The sequence below is a fragment of the Hemiscyllium ocellatum genome, chromosome 17, assembly GCF_020745735.1.
Source record: "Hemiscyllium ocellatum isolate sHemOce1 chromosome 17, sHemOce1.pat.X.cur, whole genome shotgun sequence".
Lineage (NCBI taxonomy): Eukaryota > Metazoa > Chordata > Chondrichthyes > Orectolobiformes > Hemiscylliidae > Hemiscyllium > Hemiscyllium ocellatum.
This window is the reverse complement of record NC_083417.1, coordinates 1854924-1874747: the sequence shown is the minus strand read 5'-3', so window position 1 is coordinate 1874747 and position 19824 is coordinate 1854924. Positions and strand designations below refer to the sequence as shown.

General features: G+C 42.7%; 1 protein-coding gene across 6 annotated transcripts in view; it reads right to left on the bottom strand.

The window, feature by feature from the left end:
* LOC132823847 (uncharacterized protein KIAA0513-like) overlaps positions 1–19824 on the bottom strand; it is a 119621-nt gene that overhangs the window by 84845 nt on the left and 14952 nt on the right. The window contains exon 1 of one of the 6 annotated variants that reach the window (XM_060837906.1): positions 9496–9579. The exons of 4 other annotated variants lie outside the window; for them this stretch is intronic. The gene's annotated coding sequence lies outside the window, so the exon portion shown is untranslated. One more of the 6 variants, XM_060837907.1, reaches the window with a different exon arrangement.

Genomic DNA, 19824 nt, shown 5'->3' with positions numbered 1-19824 from the left:
TATCTTAATTAAGATAGTTTGTGATTATCAAATTAAACGCTTTCTATTTCAGAAATCCAGAGCAGTATAATATGGCTTAGATGCAAGGTAAAGCTCCCTCTACACAGTCTCCATAAAACATTCCCAGGACAGGGACAGCAATGGGTTACATACAGGTGAAGCTCACTCTACACTGACCTCACCAAATACTCTCAGTTTAGATAAAGAGTAAGGTTCTCACTACAATGTGACAATGTTAGATGAGCTAGGTTTAGCTTAGTCCTGCAGACACATCTCCATTAAGAGTCTGAATCATGGAATAGTTACAGCACAGAAAGTGGCCATTAGGCTCAATATATCCAAGCCAATTCTCTGCCTCAGCCACTTGGTCAGTTTTAAGAAAGGTCAAGGGCACATTCTATTTAAAAATAGAAAATACTGGAGAAACTCAGTAGGTCAGGCAGCATCTGTGCAGAGTCAGTTAATATTTTGAGTCCAAAATTACTCTTCTAAAGTCTATTTTACTGAAACCAAGAAACAAAACATGTACCATCACATCTGAGTGCATTCTATCAGCTAGTGAGAAAGACACAGATGAAGAAATTTTCAAGGAACTCAGACAAAAGTGTAAAAATACAGTCATTATAATGGAGGATTTTAATTTTTTTGTGAGGGCATTGCTGGCTAGGCCAGCATTCATTACCCTAATAAATGCTAATTGCCCAGTGGACAGTTCAGAGTCAACCATGTTGCAGTGGGTCTGGAGTCACATGTAGGCCAGACCAGGGAAGACTGGCAGTTTTCTTCCCTAAAGGACATTAGTGAACAAGATCGTTTTTTTTGACAATAAACAATGGTTTCTCATTACTAGACTCTTAGTTCCAGATTTTTCTTCTACTGAATTCAAATTCCACCATCTGCCATAGCAGGATTTGAACCTGGGCTTCCAGGAGATTACTGGAGTCTCTGGATTAACAGTCCAGTGATAAAACCACCACATCATTGGCTCCCCCGATTATCCTAATATCGATCAGGATTGTAATGGTATACAAAGTGAAGAGAGACAAGAGTTTTTGAACTGTCGAGGAGAATTTTCTACAGCCATATATTACCATCCAACGAGGAAGGTGGTACTGCTGGAATAAAAGCATAAGTTCTGGAAGAATTCAGCAGGTCTGCTCAACAGGACTGGCAGCACCTGTTCAGCCATGAGTTTCTCTCATACTTCCTGTTTTATGCCAGACCTCCAGCATCCACAGTACTTTGGTTGGATTTAAGGGACTGCTGGATCCAGTTATAGGGAATTAGGTGGAACAAGTAGAGCAAGTGTCAGTGGGGAACATTAAGAGGGCAGTGATCATTGTATTGCAATGTTTAGATTAACTTTAGGAAAGATCAAGTGGCAATCCGGAGTACCAATTAGAGGAGGATCAATGGATTTACATCTTGTTTGAATTATACTCTTAATTTTCTATTTCCCTGCCTCATTCATCCTGCCAAAATTAAGACTTCACACTACGCTGCATTCTTTGATTCGAGTTAGAAATCACACGACACCAGGTTATAGTCCAACAGGCTTATTTGGAAGCACTAGCTTTCAGAGCGCCGCTCCTTCATCAGGTAGCTGTGAAGCAGGATCATAAGACATAGAATTTATAGCAAAAAAATCACTCCTTTGGTTAGCCGAGAACCAAATGGTTCAATCGCTAGACCATTAGTAAAGAGAGCTGAAAATGTGTTGCTGGTTAAAGCACAGCAGGTCAGGCAGCATCCAAGGAACAGGAAATTTGACGTTTCGGGCCAGAGCCCTTCATCAGGAAGATCCAGGTAATATTCTGGAAACCTGGGTTCAAATCCCGCTTTGGTACATGGTGGAATTTGAATTGAATAATAATCAATTTGCCATCCTCGCCTGATCTGACCCACAGCAATGTGGCTGACTCTGAACTGCCCACTGGACAATTAGGGATTGGGCAATAAATACTGGACCAGCCAGTAACACCCTCACCCCTTGAATGAATAAAAAATTTTCTTCTGCCATGTGTGCATGTGCTCCACCAGCTTGTCTACGTTCTGCTGAAGACTATCACAATTATCCCCTCAGTTTGTAGATACTTTCAAGTTTGACTATATCAGTGATACAAAACAGGAAAAGCAGTGATCCTAACACTGGACCTTCGGGAACCTCAATGTAAGGCTTCTTTCAATCAGAAAACAACAACTCAACACAACTCTCTGGTTCCTGTCACTCAGCCAGCTTTGTTCCCAGACTGCCCTTTTATTCCACAGTCTGACACTTTCTTGGCACTTAATCAAATATATTTTGGAAGTCAGTCTACAGATCAACTATCTTACCCATTTTAACCCTTTCAGTTACCTTAACTACTCAAGTTAGTTAAAACAATTTGCCTTTGCTGAATAAATGCTAGCTTTCCTAAATCAAATCAAGACTTGAACAAGAGTATAACTTTTGCAATTCTAAGTCCTCTAGTACCTCCCACATCGAAGGAAGATGAGAAAATTAAGACCACAAATTCCATCCTTACTTCCCTCAGTATCATCAGATGTACAGTCCAGGTCGTGGTAACTTTTTAATTTTAAATATAGCCAGGCTTTCTCGTAGCTCTGACGTTGGGCTAACTGCCTCTAAACTCCTGTTTGCTCTCCCTCTCTTAAAAAGCAGTGTCACATTTGCCAACTCTCAAACCTTTTCTGTTCATGAATCTAAGGAATTAGGAAAGTCATAGTCACAGAGCAAGTGGCTTCTAGCTTTTGTTTTTTTATAAACTATCAGCTTTTAATCTTTTAAATTTTTCCATTCCTTTTCCTCTAATAATATTAATTACCTTAATTTCCTCCCTCTTTGTTGCCCTGGGTTACCCTGTATGAAGCAACATGTTTCCTCTACAGTAAGTCAGAAATTAAATACTTGTTCAATGCCTGCGCCATTTCCTCTTCATCTGCTGTAATTGCGGTCTCCCCTTTTAAGGAACAAATATTTGGTTTAGCAAATAGCTTAAAGCACCTGGGAAAATTTCAGAATGTCACAAGTGCTTTACAAATATACACTCTTGTAATATTGGACAGATAAGTGCTAAAAGATGACTCTTTGAATGTGGCGAGAACAGAATAACAGCAGGAAGTAGCTTCTGGCTACACTCCCAGTTGTGATACAGAGATACCAAAGAATGGACTGAACCCAAATGACTCAGTGGTTCAGTAATTCTCAGATGTGTAACCTAGTTTAGCCTGTTGGACAGTTTCATACCCACAAAGTAGAGAGAAAACCATACTTGCCTATTCATATTGTTTATCCAACAAAATCTTTGTAAATATTGTGTCTTGCCCTAAATGCAGATTTCTGCAGCTCTTAAAGAGAAAATTAGGGGATGAATCAAATAACTCTACTATCCTGGAGTCACCAGAGAGCATCTGGCAAAGTGTTACATATGTGGGCTCTCCAAGTTTTGTCCATTTTCAACTATTCAGTTTAGCTCTTGCACACCTCCCAGAATGATCTAATTCTCTAACTCTCCTTAACTGGTCACAAAACTTCAGTCAGTGATACTCGCTGTTTTCAAAGCTAAAGCTTGCTGGTGATTGAATTAGACTCACCAACGTTCAGTCCTCAGAATCACTAATTGGTTTTCTAAAGTAATGAGCTACAGAGACAAAACTTTGACCGTAGATACACAGTGAAAGGTAATAATACTGTAGAGACACAGACAAGATGGTAAAAGAGGGGGAGGTGTGGCATTGTTGGTCAAGGACAGTATTACAGTTGCAGAAAGGATGTTTGGGGACTCGTCAACTGAGGTAGTATGGGCTGAGGTTAGAAACAGGAAAGGAGAGGTCACCCCGTTGGGAGTTTTCTATAGGCCTCCGAATAGTTCCAGAGATGTAGAGGAAAGGATAGCAAAGATGATTCTCGATAGGAGTGAGAGAGACAGGGTAGTTGTCATGGGGGACTTCAACTTTCCAAATAGTGACTGGGAACACTATAGTACGAGTACAATAGATAGGTCAGGTTTGTCCAGTGTGTGCAGGAGGGCTTCCTGACACAGTATGTAGTCAGGCCAACAAGGGGCGAAGCCACATTAGATTTAAAACAGGGTAATGAGCCCAGCCAGGTGTTAGACTTGGAAGTAGGTGAGCACTTCGGTGATAGTGATCACAATTCTGTTATGTTTACTTTAGTGATAAAAAGGGAGAGGTGTATACCACTGGGCAAGAGTTACAACTGGGGGAAAGGCAATTATGATGCGATTAGGCAAGATTTAGGAAGCATAGGATGGGGAAGGAAACTGCAGGGGATAGGGACAACTGAGATATGGAGCTTATTCAAGGAAAAGCTCCTGTGTGTCCTAGATAAGTATGTACCTGTCAGGCAGGGAGGAAGCTGTAGAGCGCGGGAGCCGTGGTTTACGAAGGAAGTGGAATTTCTGGTCAAGAGGAAGAAGGCGGCTTATGTTAGGGTGAGATGTGAAGGCTCAGTTAGGGCGGTTGAGGGTTACAAGGTAGCCAGGAAAGACCTAAAGAGAGAGCTCAGAAGAGCCAGGAAGAGACATGAGAAATTGTTGGTGAATAGGATCAGGGTAAAACCTAAGGCTTTCTGTAGGTATTTAAGGAATAAAAGAATGACGAGAGTAAGATTAGGGCCAATCAAGGACAGTAGTGGGAAGTTGTGTGTGGAGTCAGAGGAGGTAGGAGAAGCATTAAATGAATATTTTTTGACAGTATTCACTCTAGAAAATGACAATGTTGTCGAGGAGAATACTGAAATACAGGCTACTAGACTAGGTGGGATTGAGGTTCACGAGGAGGAGGTATAAGGAATCCTGCCGAGTGTGAAAATAGATAAGTCCCCTGGGCCGGATGGAATTTATCCCAGGATTTTCTGGGAAGCCAGGGAGGAGATTGCTGAGCCTTTGGCATTGACCTTTAAATTGTCATTGTCTATAGGAATAGTGCCAGAAGACCAGTGGATAGCAAATGTGGTTCTCCTGTTCAAGAAGGGGAGTAGAGACAACCCTGGTAATTATAGACCAGTGAGCCTTACTTCAGTTGTTGGTAAAGTGTTGGAAAAGGTTATAAGACATAGGATTTATAATCATCTAGAAAAGAATAATTTGATTAGGGACAGTCAGCACAGTTTTGTGAATGGTAGGTTGTGCCTCACAAACCTTACTGAGTTCTTTGAGAAGGTGACCAAACAGGTAGATGAGAGTAAACCAGTTGATGTGGTGTATATGGATTTCAGCAAGGTGTTCGATTAGATTCCCCGCAGTAGGCTATTGTACAAAATGCAGAGAAATGGGATTGTGAGAGATGTAGTTTGGATCAGTAACTGGCTTGCTGAAAGAAGACAGAGGATGATGGTTGATGGGAAATGTTCATCCTGGAGTCCAGTTACCAGTGGTGTACCGCAAGGGTCGGTGTTGGATCCACTGCTATTCGTCATTTTTATAAACGACCTGAATGAGGGCGTAGAAGGGTGGGTTAGTAAATTTGCAGACGGCACTAAGGTCGGTGGAGTTGTGGATAGTGACGAAGGATGTTGTAGGTTACAGAGAGACATAGATAAGCTGCAGAGCTGGGCTGAGAGGTGGCAAATGGAGTTTAATGCGGACAAATGTAAGTTGATTCACTTTGGTCGGAGAAACCGGAATGCAAAGTACTGGGCTAAAGGTAAGATTCTTGGTATTCTAGATGAGCAGAGAGATCTCGGTGTCCGGGTACACAGATGCTTGAAAGTTGCCACCCAGATTGACAGGGTTGTTAAGAAGGCATACAGTGTTTTAGCTTTTATTAATAGAGGGATTGAGTTCTGGAACCATGAGGTTATGGTACAGCTGTACAAAACTCTGGTTCGGCCGCACTTGGAGTATTGTGTACAGTTCTGGTCACCGCATTATAAGGATGTGGAAGCTTTGGAAAGGGTGCAGAGGAGATTTACTAGGATGTTGCCTGGTATGGAAGGCATGTCTTATGAGGAAAGGCTGAGGACCTTGAGGCTGTTTTTGTTAGAGAGAAGAAGGTTGAGAGGTGACTTAATAGAGACATATACGATAATCAGATAGGATGGAGAGGGAGAGACTTTTTCCAAGTATGGTGATGGCGAGCACGATGGGGCATAGCTTTAAATTGAGGGGTGATAGATATAGGGCAGATATAGAGGTAGTTTCTTTACTCAGAGAGTAGTAAGGGTATGGAATGCTTTGCTTGCAATGGTAGTAGATTCACCAACTTTAAGTACATTTAAAGTCGTCATTGGATAAACATTTAGACGTACATGGAATAGTGTAGGTTAGATGGGCTTCAGATTGGTATGACAGGTCGGCGCAACATCAAGGGCCGAAGGGCCTGTACTGCGCTGAAATGTTCTATGTTCATTTTGGAAAATCTACATTTGGTTGCAGAATACAATTCCAGATGCATAATTATAGCAGGTATACTCACAGAGTTCCTACAATGTGGAAGCAGGCTATTTGGCCCATTGAGTCCACACTAACCCACTGCAGATCATCCCACCCAAACCCATTGTCCTACCCAAGCACTGTAACTCTGCATTTCCCATGGGTAATCCACCTAACTACACATCTTTGGAATGTGGAAGGTAACTGGAGCACCCAGAGCAAACCCACGCCGACACGGTAAGAACGTGCAAACTCCACACAGACAGTTGCCTGGGGGTGGAATCGAGCCCACGTCCCTGAGGCTGTGAGGCAACAGTGCTAAGCAGAAAGATTTAAAATTTCTCAATCAACTATGGGTTCAAAATGCTACCTTGCTATTGAAGAAGTTTGGTTTTGAAATACAACTGCCTAGAGCACCTCTTTCAGATTTGTCCTCTCAGAGTATTGCTGTGCTTTGCATTCAGTAGAATCAGTTCCTAATGCACTTCTCCAGTTGAAAAACACTTCTTTAAGAGTTTATTACATGTGGGACTTTGGCATTGTTGGCTGGCTAGCTAGATTTTATTGTCCCAGATGCAAGTCCTCATTTAAAGTCCCAATTAACATTGTTTTGCTTTAACATCAATAAGTTAATGGGACCTATAATCTCGCAGAGAGTTCTGAAATTTGCTTGAACAATGTTTCCCAAGTGACTGGCACAGCACACAAAACTATGGGCCAAATGCTGGAAAATGGGATTAGAATAGTTAGGTGGTTGTTTTTGACCAGCACAGACTCAATGGACCAAAGGGCCTTTTTCTGTTTTGTACACCTCCATGACTATAGAATCACAGAATCCTTGCAGTGCTGATTGAGGCCAATCAGCCCATTGAACCTGCACCCATCCTTTGAAGAACATCCCACCCAGATTCTAGCCCTCACTCTATCCCAGTAATCCTACATTTATCATGGCTAATCCACCTAATATGCACATCTTTGGTTTGTAGGAAGAAACCAGAGCACCCAAAGTAAACCCATGGAGAGAACACGCTGCCCCCACATATACAGTCAGTCCTGACATTGTGAGGCAGCAGTGCTAACCAATGAGTCACCGTGCCACCCGCACTGTGACTAAGAGAAATCTCTGGAAAGCAGAAACAAAATGCAAGGTGCAGAAACAAAACTGTGAGGCTGAGGGCCAATGCAAGTTTTCTCTCCCTGAGATAGAAATTCATGAGTGAGAATCAGCTTGCCAAAGAAGGACTTTTCCACGTGAACAAACTCTCACAGCTCATGTTGATAACTGGCAGCAGCGCAAACAGAGAGAGAGGTTAATTTGCCTTCTCGCCACCGCCCATTAAATTAGATTGGCTCCAGCAAGTAGTACTGAAAGTAAAGTCTTTCAGCCTGCGGTCAGGCAGTTCCGCATAATCTGACCTTGAAAGAAAACTAATTAGTGATAATGGATAGAGCTCAGTCAAAAGCACAGCCTGTCCTCAAACAAGTACGCAAGGAGCAACTAACCTATATAAACAAAACCCTTCCATGCTGAACAACATTGCTATAATGTTAAAAGCATTGCAGGAAAACCAGAGGGAACAACACTGACAAACACTGAAATTAGTCAGTGAAAATCTGCAGTACCAAAGAGCTAACATAGACTGGAACAACCCAAGAAAATGCCTTCACCACTGTAAACTACTTTCAAATACCTTTCATTTCACCAATATGTTCTTAGCCAGCATTATACACTCATCATTCCTCAGCTATTTCACAACAGTTTTGTTCTAAAAGGCTTTTAAAAAATTCAGCTGAGTTTTCCAGAGACCAACAAACATCAGAAGATAATCTCCTTAATGAAGGACAAATTCTAATACCAGCAAGACACACACAGACAAACGCCTAACACAAAACTTGTCATCTGCAGATTACTTCCAAGATACTAAAATAAATGTTAATGCTAAACTTAAACAATCTTGTTTGTATTTGCAAAACTCTCCAAGGCTTTTTTTAATTCATGTGGTGTGGCCATTGCTAGCTGGGCCAGAATTTACTGCCCTCTCTCATTGCCTTTGAGAAGGTAATGGTGAGTTGCCTTGAACCGCTGCAGCCTAGGGGATATAGAGACGTCTAAATTGCTGTGAGGGAGGGAGTGCCAGGATTTTGACACAGTGACACTGAGGGAATGATACATTTGCAATTCATGATGGTGTGAGACTCAGAGGGAAACTTGTAAGATGACAGTGCTCCCATGCATCTACTGTTGATGTTAGAGATTGAGTTTAGAAGTTGAAGCAGCCTTGGTGAGTGACTGCAGTACATTTCTTTAGTGTCCTGTTGTAATGTAGAGATCACAAATTCCCTAGGTTGTAACACAAGTCTGTATACAATTCACTGATGGGAGAAATGGCAGCATCAGCTTACTCCAATGCCAGAGTTAATGAGGACAAAAATCTGCTAAACCTCCCTTTCTCATCAGGATCAACCGGAGCCTTGCTGGAAATAAGTTGTTATCAGAGGTTCCCGGTCAGAGATCTTTGCTACAAAGGTTATCAAGTGACAGGAAAAAAAATAGGTAAATGAAGTTGAAGCATCGACCAGTTATGTTCTCACAAACAGCGGAGCAGACTGGAGAGGCTGAATAGCATCCCATTTTGTGCAGTGGATACAAGGTGATAATTGGTTTGAACTGACATGGAAGGCCCCTCAGGATTCACTCCAGTCAAATAATCAACCAACAGAATTGCACCGTGTGGGCAAGGGATCTGGGATGAGGATAAGGAAGTGAAAGGCTACTATGAAACTATTGTCTAGGGAGGCAAAGAGGATGGGAAAAAATGTACTGAAAACCCAGTGGTTTGCTGCATTACACGATAGAGTGAAGCAGCTGAGCAATTTCTTACCCAGCTGCAAAATACCAACTTTCAACAACTTTTTCAATCCTATCTATGATTTTTGATAACTGTGCATACTACAACCCAGCAATGTTACACAATGAGGCACAAATTTACAAACAGAACAATAAACAGGATAAAATACACACCCTACATAATAAAGAATAACTTCAGCAGAGTCCTCACAAAAGTTAAATGATAGTTATGCCTCAGTGTGCAGGCTGTACCTGAAGTTCCACAGTTCTTCTCTTGCTACACACACTGTTTCACTTCAAATGTTCTTCTCAAAATCTGAACAACTCTAATGAGCTACGAGGTGAACAAGTCTCTTGCTTTTAGAATGGGAGGAGTCTGACGAAATTACAAGGTTGGGAAAGGGTGGGGGAAGGAAGGTCACTAATCTATCCTAACAAAGAGTTTGTATTACTTAATGAACCTTTTCTGAGCTTCATGGTTCCAAGGACAATGTTTTTAAAAGCTTCAAACATCTTTTAAGAACTGCAATCTCTCTGATGTGTGACTGCATAATAAGTAAGGATAAACTCTGGTCAGCAAAGGGTTGGGCAAAGTACAATACTGCTTTCGTCCTGATGTGTAAAAAAAACAGCTTCCTTTGTGCACAGATTCCCACAGAAATTATGCTGGACTTATTCTCCACAAAAGAAAAACTTTTAAATAAACACTTCTCTTTAACACTACATCTGATATATCTACATCATCATTAGCCACGGATGAGGTCCTGGAAGACTAGAGGGTAGCGAATGTTGTGCCCTTATTCAAGTAGGGTTGCAAAAAAAAGCCTGGGAACTATAGACCAGTAAGCCTAACATCTGTGGTAGTAAGTTAGTTGAGAAGATTCTGAGGCAGGAGACATGCATGTATTTGGAAAGACTGATCTGGGGCAGTCAGCATGGCTTTGTGAGAGGGAGAACATGCCTCACAAACTTGTTAGAGTTCTTTAATGAAGTGACCAAGCAGGTTGATGAGGGCAGGGCGGAAGATATAGTCCATATGGATTTCACACAAGTGGTACAAACAGAGGGACTTCATCAGGAAGTCCTTGAAACCTGATTTGGATGCGAGCATAAGAGGTACAGTTAGTAAGTTTGCAGATGACACCAAAATTGGAGGTGTAGTGGACAGTGAAGAGGGTTACATCTCAGTCCCAACCCTCGGACTCAGCACCACCTTCTTGACCTGTAATCTTCTTCCCGACCTCTCCGCCCCCAAACGCCTCTCCGGCCTATCACCCTCACCTTAACCTCCTTCCACCTATTGCATTCCTAATGCTCCTCCCCCAAGTCCCTCCTCCCTACCTTTTATCTTAGCCTGCTTGGCACACCCTCCTCATTCCTGAAGAAGGGCTTATGCCCAAAATGTCAATTCCCCTGCTCCTTTGATACTGCTTGGATCTGCTGCGCTTTTCCAGCAACATATGTTTAAGCTCTGAGGGTCTCCAGCATCTGCAGTCCTCACTTTCTCCACTGAAGACCCTCACCAGAGTACATGCTGGCCATTTCCACCCACAATGCTTCCTCTAATTGGAGTCCACATGGACAAATACAGATTCAATAGCCACATCAATAAGTTTTGAAATGAATTGAATTGAATTTATTGTCACGTGTACCAAGGCACAGTGAAAAGCTTTGTCTTGTGAGCAAAACAGGCAGATCACAGAGTTAAGAAGCGTAAATAGTAAATAATAGGTAAACAGCAAAACAAAAACACAGGTAAAGGCGAATGTTAAGAGTTTATGAGTGCATTCAGTATTTTAACAACAGTAGGGTAGAAACTGTTTCGAAACTGGCTGGTGCGTGTACCTTCTCCCTGATGGTAGAGGATGTAGAAAAGCATTGCCAGAGTTCAGGAATGAGATAGAGAGCTTACTGTCATGGCGTAAAGACAAAAATCTCTCCCTCAATGACAGTAAAATGAAGGAGCTGGACATCAAGTTCCAGAAACAGACTGGAGGACATGGCCCTGTCTGTATCAACAATGTGGGGGTGGAGACGGTTAACAGCTTCGAGTTCACTGGAGTAAAGATCACTGACTATCTGTCCTGACCCATCCACATCGATGTTACACTCAAGAATGCACACCAAGAATGACAGCTTGGTATGACAAGTGCTCTGCGCAAGACTGCAAGAAACTACAGAGAGTTGTGATTGCAGCCCAGTCCGTCACCAAACCAGCCTTCCACCCACTGACTCTGTCCATGCTTCCCATTGCCTCCGGAAAGCAGTCACATAATCAAAGATCCCTCCTACCCCCGGTTATACACTCTTCCATTAGGGCGAAGGTACAAAAATTAGAAAAAACATACCAACAGATTCAAGAACAGAATTTTTCTCCAGTATTGTCAGACTTGTGAATAGACCTTTTGTAAATTAGTGTTAATTTGATTTATTTAATCTATTTAATATTGTTACTTGTACCTAGATACAATGGAAAGTGTATATTGTCACTATGTTCCAGCGCCATCTTGGATTACATAATATAGTAATAAATAAATTCGTGAATAAATTCTACGAATTATAAAATTGATATTACTGAAACTGAAACAGCTTCAAAAAATCATGTTTCCCTCTTGGCGGACTTCACCCTCTCTGCTCACCCAGTCAGCCCCCTGATGTCCTGGCAAAATTGTCCTTTTCTGCTGCCACTGTGATGGAGACAATCACACTGTGCAGGTCCTGCACCTCCTCTGACTCTCAACACCAACCTACGAGAGCCCCTGGTTCCCAGTCAACTAACAGGTCCTGGCACCGAGGTGGAGTGGGAATGGGGTTATGCGGGGCCCAGCCTCCTGCAGGAGGATATTGCAGGAAAACAAAACCAAAAGCAAAAGTGACAAGCTACTGAGCTGGAAAGACAAGGAAGTTTTCTGGATGTGGCAGAACCCACGGCATCAGCCCATTAGCAGACGAGCTCTGCGCTCACGTTTCAAATGCTACCGTCCCCACCATGCAATCCTGGAATTCTTCTTAAGGCCCTTAACTGCCAGTTTGGGATATCTTTTAATGTGCTGTCTAACTCCAACGTGAGTCTATACTCCACACCAAGAAAAAAACTCACATAATTATTCAACAGCAACCTCTCACTGCACCTTCTCCGCAGCTGCAACACCATATTCTGCATTCTGTTCTATTACCCTGATGTATTTATGTAAGGTTTGATTTGCCTGGATAGCAATACTTTTTGCATGTAACAATAATAAATCAAATCAAATATTTACTTTCAACCCAAAAGTAACCGATAAAGATAGCTAAATTAGCAGCTATTATCAACCAATGAACAAAGAACTGTACAATTCAGAAACTAGCCCCTCTGCCCACCAAGACTGCATCATCAGGTGATACTTTTCTAAACTAAAATCCTTCTGCCTTTACACAGTCAGTGTCCTTCTATTCCCTCCCTGTTCATTTATCTGTCAAGATGCTGTTATACGCACCTCTTCCAGCAACACATTCCAGAGATTTACCACCCTCTGCATAAAAGACTTGCCTGCAGCGTATGAGATAGACAATACTGGCCAAATCAATCTGCTGCGTATATGGTGGGGGGTGTCCTCATGTGATTCGACCAACATTCCCTGCAGCATATGACATAGACAATGATGCCCGAGGCTTGGTACATTGGCACAACCAAGCAGACACTACAACAATGAACAAGTGGACACCACACAACAATTGCCAGACAGGGATGTTCCCACCCAGTCAGGGAACACTTCAGCAGTCAAGGACATTCAGCCTCAGATCTTCGGGTGACCGACCTCCAAAGTGGACTTTGGGATACCTAACAATGGCTGAGCAGAGGCTGATAGCCAAGTTCAGTATCCGCAAGGATGGCCTCAACCAGAACCCTGGGTTCATGTCACACTGCAGGTGACCCCACCATACTAACTATCCACACACACACACACACACACACACACACACACACACCGTCTACAAGATGAATTTGGTTTTGCTAAACTTTAATTGCAGATACATTCTATTTTGCTCAAAATCTGCAGGCAGTCAATTCATGTAACATCTTATAAATTCCTATAATTTGGAAACAGAATCATTCTGATTCAAGATTGGAGTACAGACAGATTCTAACCTCACACCTTTAATGCATTGTCTGAGCTGAGACGTCACCTTTTTTTATATAAAACTTATCTCGAGAAAGTGATTTGAAAGAAGTTCTAGAGATGATGAACAGTCAGAGGTTGTGGTTCACAATGGTAGCAACAACTTAGTAGGAAGAGGGATGAGGTACTGAATGCAGATTTTGAGGTTAAGTAGTTAAAAAGGACTTCAAACACAGTGATCTCAGGATTACTTGCAGTGAGCATAGGAATAGGAGGACTGATTGATTAAGGACATACTGGAGCACTGATGTCAGAGGGAGGATATCACATTTCTGTGGCATTCAAATCTGTTCTGGAGCTGGGAATCTGCAATGTTTTGGAGATGACTTTCTCGAGCAATTTGTCAAGGAACTGACTACAGTATAGGCTACTGCAGATCAAGTACGATGTGAAGTAAAAGGAATAATTAATAATCCTGCTGTAAGAAAACCTTAAGGCATGAGTGACCACAATATGACAGATGTTTACATTATATTTGAAGTGAGTAGTTCAATCTGAAGTCAGGATGTTAAATTTCAACAAAGGAAATTATGAAGGCGTGAGGGCCAAATAGGCTGAGGTGAACTGAGACAATACATTAAAAAGCACGAGACTACAGAGGCAATGGATAGTTTTTGAAGGCTTATTGATTCTAACAACAATATAGTGCTCCAAAGTCCAAAAACTCAAAAGTTCATGTTTGTACAAGATTAAAAGAAACGGTCCATGAAGTTGCCAGAAAGGTTTAGTAACCTGAGGATTAGGAGGATTTTAGAACACAGCAAAAGGAAGACCAAGAAACTGACAAAAATATGAATAAAATATTAATGTTTTAAATGTTTTCTTAGTTTACAACGTAGCACCTTCTATAGGTACATAAAGTGGCGATGTTTGTTTAAGATAAATAGGAGTCCAATACAGGCAGAGTCAGCAGAATCATGTCTCAATCAGATCCCCTCTCAGTCTTCTAAACTCAAGGGTATACAAGCTCAGTCACTCCAGTCTTCCAGTGTAAGGTAGTCCCGCCATTCCAGGAATTGACCTCGTGAATCTACGCTGCACTCCCTCAATAGCCAGAATGTCTTTCCTCAAATTTGGAGACCAGAACTGCACACAGTACTCCAGGTGTGGTCTCACCAGGGCCCTGTACAGCTGCAGAAGAACCTCTTTGCTTCTATACTCAATCCCTCTTGTTATGAAGGCCAGCATGCTATTAGCCTTCTTCACTACCTGCTGTACCTGCATACTTACCTTCATTGACTGGTGTACAGGAATACCCAGATCTCTCTGTATTGTCCCTTTACCTAAATTGATTCCATTTAGGTAGTAATCTGCCTTCCTATTCTTGCCACCAAAGTGGATAACCATACATTTATCCACATTAAACTGCATCTACCATGCATCTGACTACTCACCTAACCTGTTCAGGTCACCCTGTAATCTCCTAACATCCTCATCACATTTCACCCTGCCACTCAGCTTAGTATCATCAGCAAATTTGCTAATGTTATTGCTAATACCATCTTCTATATCATTAACTTATATTGTAAAAAGCTGCGGTCCCAGTACAGAGCCCTGCGGTACCCCACTGGTCACTGCCTGTCATTCCAAAATGGAACCGTTTATCACTACTCTTTGTTTCCTATCAGTCAACCAACTTTCAGTCCAAGTTAGTACTTTGCCCCCAATACCATGCGCCCTAATTTTGCTCACTAACCTCCTGTGTGGGACTTTATCAAAGGCTTTCTGAAAGTCTAGGTACACTACATCTATTGGATCTTCCTCATCCACCTTCAGAGTTACATCCTCAAAAAAATCCAGAAGATTAGTCAAGCATGATTTCCCCTTCATGAATCCATGCTGACTCTGACCTATCCTGTTACTACTATCCAGATGTGCCGTAATTTCATCCTTTATAATAGACTCCAGCATCTTTCCCACCATTGAGGTCAGATTAACTGGTCTATAATTTCCCGCTTTCTCTCTCCCACCTTTCTTAAAAAGTGGTACAACATTAGCCACCCTCCAATCCACAAGAACTGATCCCAAATCTATCGAACTCTAGAAAATAATCACCAACGCATCCACGATTTCTCGAGCCACCTCCTTCAGTACCCTGGGATGTAGACCATCAGGCCCCGGGGACTTATCAGCCTTCAGACCTAACAGTCTCTCCAACACCAATTCCTGGCAAAATATAAATTCCCTTCAGTTCAGGTCGTTCAGCCACAGTTACCTCAGGGAGATTGCTTGTGTCTTCCCCAGTGAACACAGATCTGAAGTACCAATTCAACTCTTCTGCCATTTCTTTGTTCCCTGTAATATATTCCCCTGTTTCTGTCTTCAAGGGCCCAATTTTAGTCTTAACCATTTTTTTTGCTTTTCACATACCTAAAAAAAGCTTTTACTATCCTCCTTTATATTATTGGCCAGTTTACCTTTGTACCTCATTTTTTCCTCTGCATATTTCCTTCTTAGTAATCCTCTGTTGTTCTTTAAAAGCTTCCCAGTCCTCCATTTCCCCACTTATCTTTGCTATGTTATACTTTTTCTCTTTTAACTTTATATGTTTCTTAACTTCCCTCGTCAGCCACGGCCACCCCTGCCTCCTCCTGGGATCTTTCTTCCTTTTTGGAATGAACTGATCCTGCAACTTCTGCATTATACCCAGAAATATCTGCCATTGTTCCTCCACTGTCATCCCTGCTAAGGTATTGCACCATTGAACTTTGGCCAGCTCCTCCCTCATAGCTCCATAGTTCCCTTTATTCAACTGAAATATTGTCACTTCCGATTGTACCCCCTCTCTCTCAAATTGCAGATTGAAGCTTATTGTATTATGGTCACTACTTCCCAATGGCTCCTTCACTTCGAGGTCTCTGATCAATTCTGGTTTGTTGCACAATATCAGATCCAGAATTGCCTTCTCCCTGTTCGGCTCCAGCACCAGCTGTTCTAAGAATCCATCTCTGAGGCACTCCACAAAGTCCCTTTCTTGAGGTCCAATACCATCCTGATTCTCCCAGTCTACCTGCATGTTGAAATACCCCATAACAACTGTAATATCTTTGCGACAGACCAATTTCAGCTCCTGATTTAACTTACATCCGACATCCAGACTACTATCTGGGGGCCTGTAGATAACTCCAAGAAGGTCTTTTTACTCTTAGTATTTCTCAGCTCTATCCACACTGACTCTACATCCCCTGACTCTAGGACCCCCGCGCAAGGGACTGAATATCATCCCTTACCAGCATGGCCACCCCACCCCCTCTGCCCATCAGTCTGTCCTTACGATAGCACGTGTAGCCTTGAATATTCATTTCCCAGACCCTGTCCACTTGAAGCCACATCTCAGTTATCCCCACAATATCATATCTGCCAATTTCCAAAAGAGCCTCAAGCTCATCCATCTTATTTCTAATGCTTCGTGCATTCATGTATAATATTTTTAATTTGTTACTGCCCTCACCCTTCCCATCAACTCCTATTTCACTCAACCTTACAGCATGATCCCTTTCTGAGGTTTATGCCTCATTGATACAGTTGTCTTTCTTGACTTCCCATGTTCTAACTTTCCCTCCAATTTCCTTCTTAAACATCCAGTTTGTTCCCCCCCCCCCCCCCCCCCCCCCCCACCCTTTACTTAGTTTAAACGTAGCTGTGTTGCAGTAGCAAACCTGCCTGCCAGAATGCTGGTCCCTAACCTATTAAGGTGCAAACCGTCTCTCTTGTAGAATTTATGCTTACCACAAAACATACCCCAGTGATCCAAGAAATTAAATCCTTGTTTCCTGCACCAGTTCCCCAGCCACACGTTCAAGTCCATTATCTCCCTGTTTCTGGCCTCAACAGCCTGAGGAACTGGAAGCAAACCGGAGATAACCACATTGGACATCCTGCTTTTCAGCCTTCTTCCTAGTTCTCCGAAGTCCCGCTGTAGTATGTTCCTCCTCTTCTTCCCGACATCACTTGTGCCGACATGTACCACCACCTCTGGCTCTTCACCTTCGTCCTTGAGGATTTCCTGCACTCCGTCTGTGATATCTTTAACCCTGGCACCAGGAAGGCAACACACCATCCTTAAGCTCCATCTGCTGCCACAAAAACCCCGGTCAGTTCCTCTCACTATGGAGTCCCCTATTACCACGGCTCTGTGTGATGTCCGACTCTTTCGCTCTGTCTCCACGCCAACTTTTGATTGACAGACTGGCAGTATCATCTGTCTCTACTGTTTCCAAAAGATTTAACTTGTTCCTGACAGGTACTTCCCCCGGGGTCTCTTGCACCTGTCTCCTGTCTGCCTCCCTCATCGTCTGCTCTCTTCTGCTACGATTGGTGTAATAACCTCGCTGAAGGTCTTGTCCAGAAAGATCTCGCTCTCTCGGATGAGCCTAAGGTCCTCGAGTTCTTTCATCAGCACTGCAATATGCTCGGTCAGTAGCTGAACGTGCACACACTTTCCACACATTTACGAGCCAGACACACCAGAGTCATTGACCTCCCACATCAAGCACGTAGAACCCTGAACCAGCTGGGCAGTCATGTCTTCACTCTCTTCAACTGTGGCGTAATCACTTCACTCAACCTCCTTGTCAAAGACTCCTGAGCTAAAGCCTCACCCTTCAATCCACAGGAACTTTCTTGGACCCTACTTTGTAGGACCTGGGGTCTAGAACACACCCACTCAAATAACAATCACTTACCTTCCCGACCGGCTTTGCGCTCTGCCTTCACTTCCGTCCAGCTCCCGCCGGTCTCTGATGCGAAAAGCTCTCATGCCCTCATAATTACCTTTAACTAATTGTAACACCATTACATCCGATTTTGCCTTCTCTCTTTCAAACTGCAGACTGAACTCTACCATATTATGATCGCTGCTTCCTAAGTGTTCCCTTACTTTAAGATTTTTTATAAAGTCTGGTTCATTACATAGCACTAGGTCCAGAATAGCCTGCTCCCTTGTGGGTTCCATGACAAGCTGTTCCAAAAAGCCATCCTGTAAGCATTCCATGAATTCCCTTTCTTTGGATCCACTGGCAACATTATTTCCCCAGTCCACCTGCATATTGAAGTCTCCCATGATCACTGTGACCTTGCCTTTCTGACATGCCTTCTCTATTTCCCGGTACATGTTGCGCCCCTGGTCCTGACCACTGTTCGGAGGTCTGTACATAACTCCCATTGCGGTTCCTCAATTCCACCCACACAGACTCCACATCATCTGACGCTATGTCATTCAGTGCCATAGATTTAATTTTGTTCTTAACTAACAAGGCAACCCCACCCCCTCTGCTCGCCTCCCTGTCTTTTCGATAAGTTGAAAATCCTTGGATGTTTAACTGCCAGTCCTGACCCTCATGCAACCACGTCTCTGTGATGCCCACCAGATCATAATCATTCACGATGATCTGTGCCATTAGTTCACCTGCTTTGTTACGAATCTACGAGCATTCAGGTAAAGTGCCTTAATGCTAACTTTATCATTAGAGATATTGGAAGGCATAAGATGTCCTAAGTTATCCTTCCTTTTTGCTGCATCCCCAGTCTGCCTAGAGTTTAAATCCGCCTGCACACATGCTATCCTGCTGCTTATCTTTCCATTTAACTCCATACTCCCTGTCGCTTTCACTTTCCCTTCCCCCCAACTCAGAAGTTTAAAGTATGACTGACCACCCTATTTATCCTCTTCATTAGAACACTGGTACCTGATAGGTTTAGGTGAGAGAAGCCACCTGAACCAATGCCCTCTAGTTCTGGACTCCCCCCACCCCATGGTAAAGACTTTGTCTAATTATTCTATGCTTGTCCGTCATGATTTTATAAAATTCTATACGGTCACCCCTCAGCCTCTGACGCTCCAGGGAAAACAGTCCTAACTTATTCAGCCTCAAATCCTCCAATCCTGCAACATTCTTCTAAATCTTTTCTGAACCCTTTCAGGTTTCACAACATCATTCTGATAGGAAGCAGACTAAAATTGCATGCAATATTCCAAAAGTGGCCGAACCAATGTCCTGTATAGCTACAACATGAACTCCCAACTCCTATAATCAATACTGTGAGCAATAAAGGAAAGCATACCAAATGCCTTCTTCACTATCCTATCTTCCCGCAACTCTACTTTCAAGGAACTATGAACCTGCACTCCAAGGTCTCTTTGTTCAGCAAAACTCCCTCGGACCTTACCATAAGTGTATAAGTCCTGCTAAGATTTTCTTTCCCAAAATGCAGCACCTCTCATTTATCGAAATTAAACTCCATCCACCACTCCGCAACCTACTGGTCCATCTGATTAAGATCCCATTGCAATCTGAGGTAAACTTTTTCACTGTCCATTACACCTCCAATTTTGGTGTCATCTGCAAACTTACTAACTATACCTCCTATGTTCACATCCAAATCATTTATATAAATACCCCACAGTCGCCCACAGTTAGAA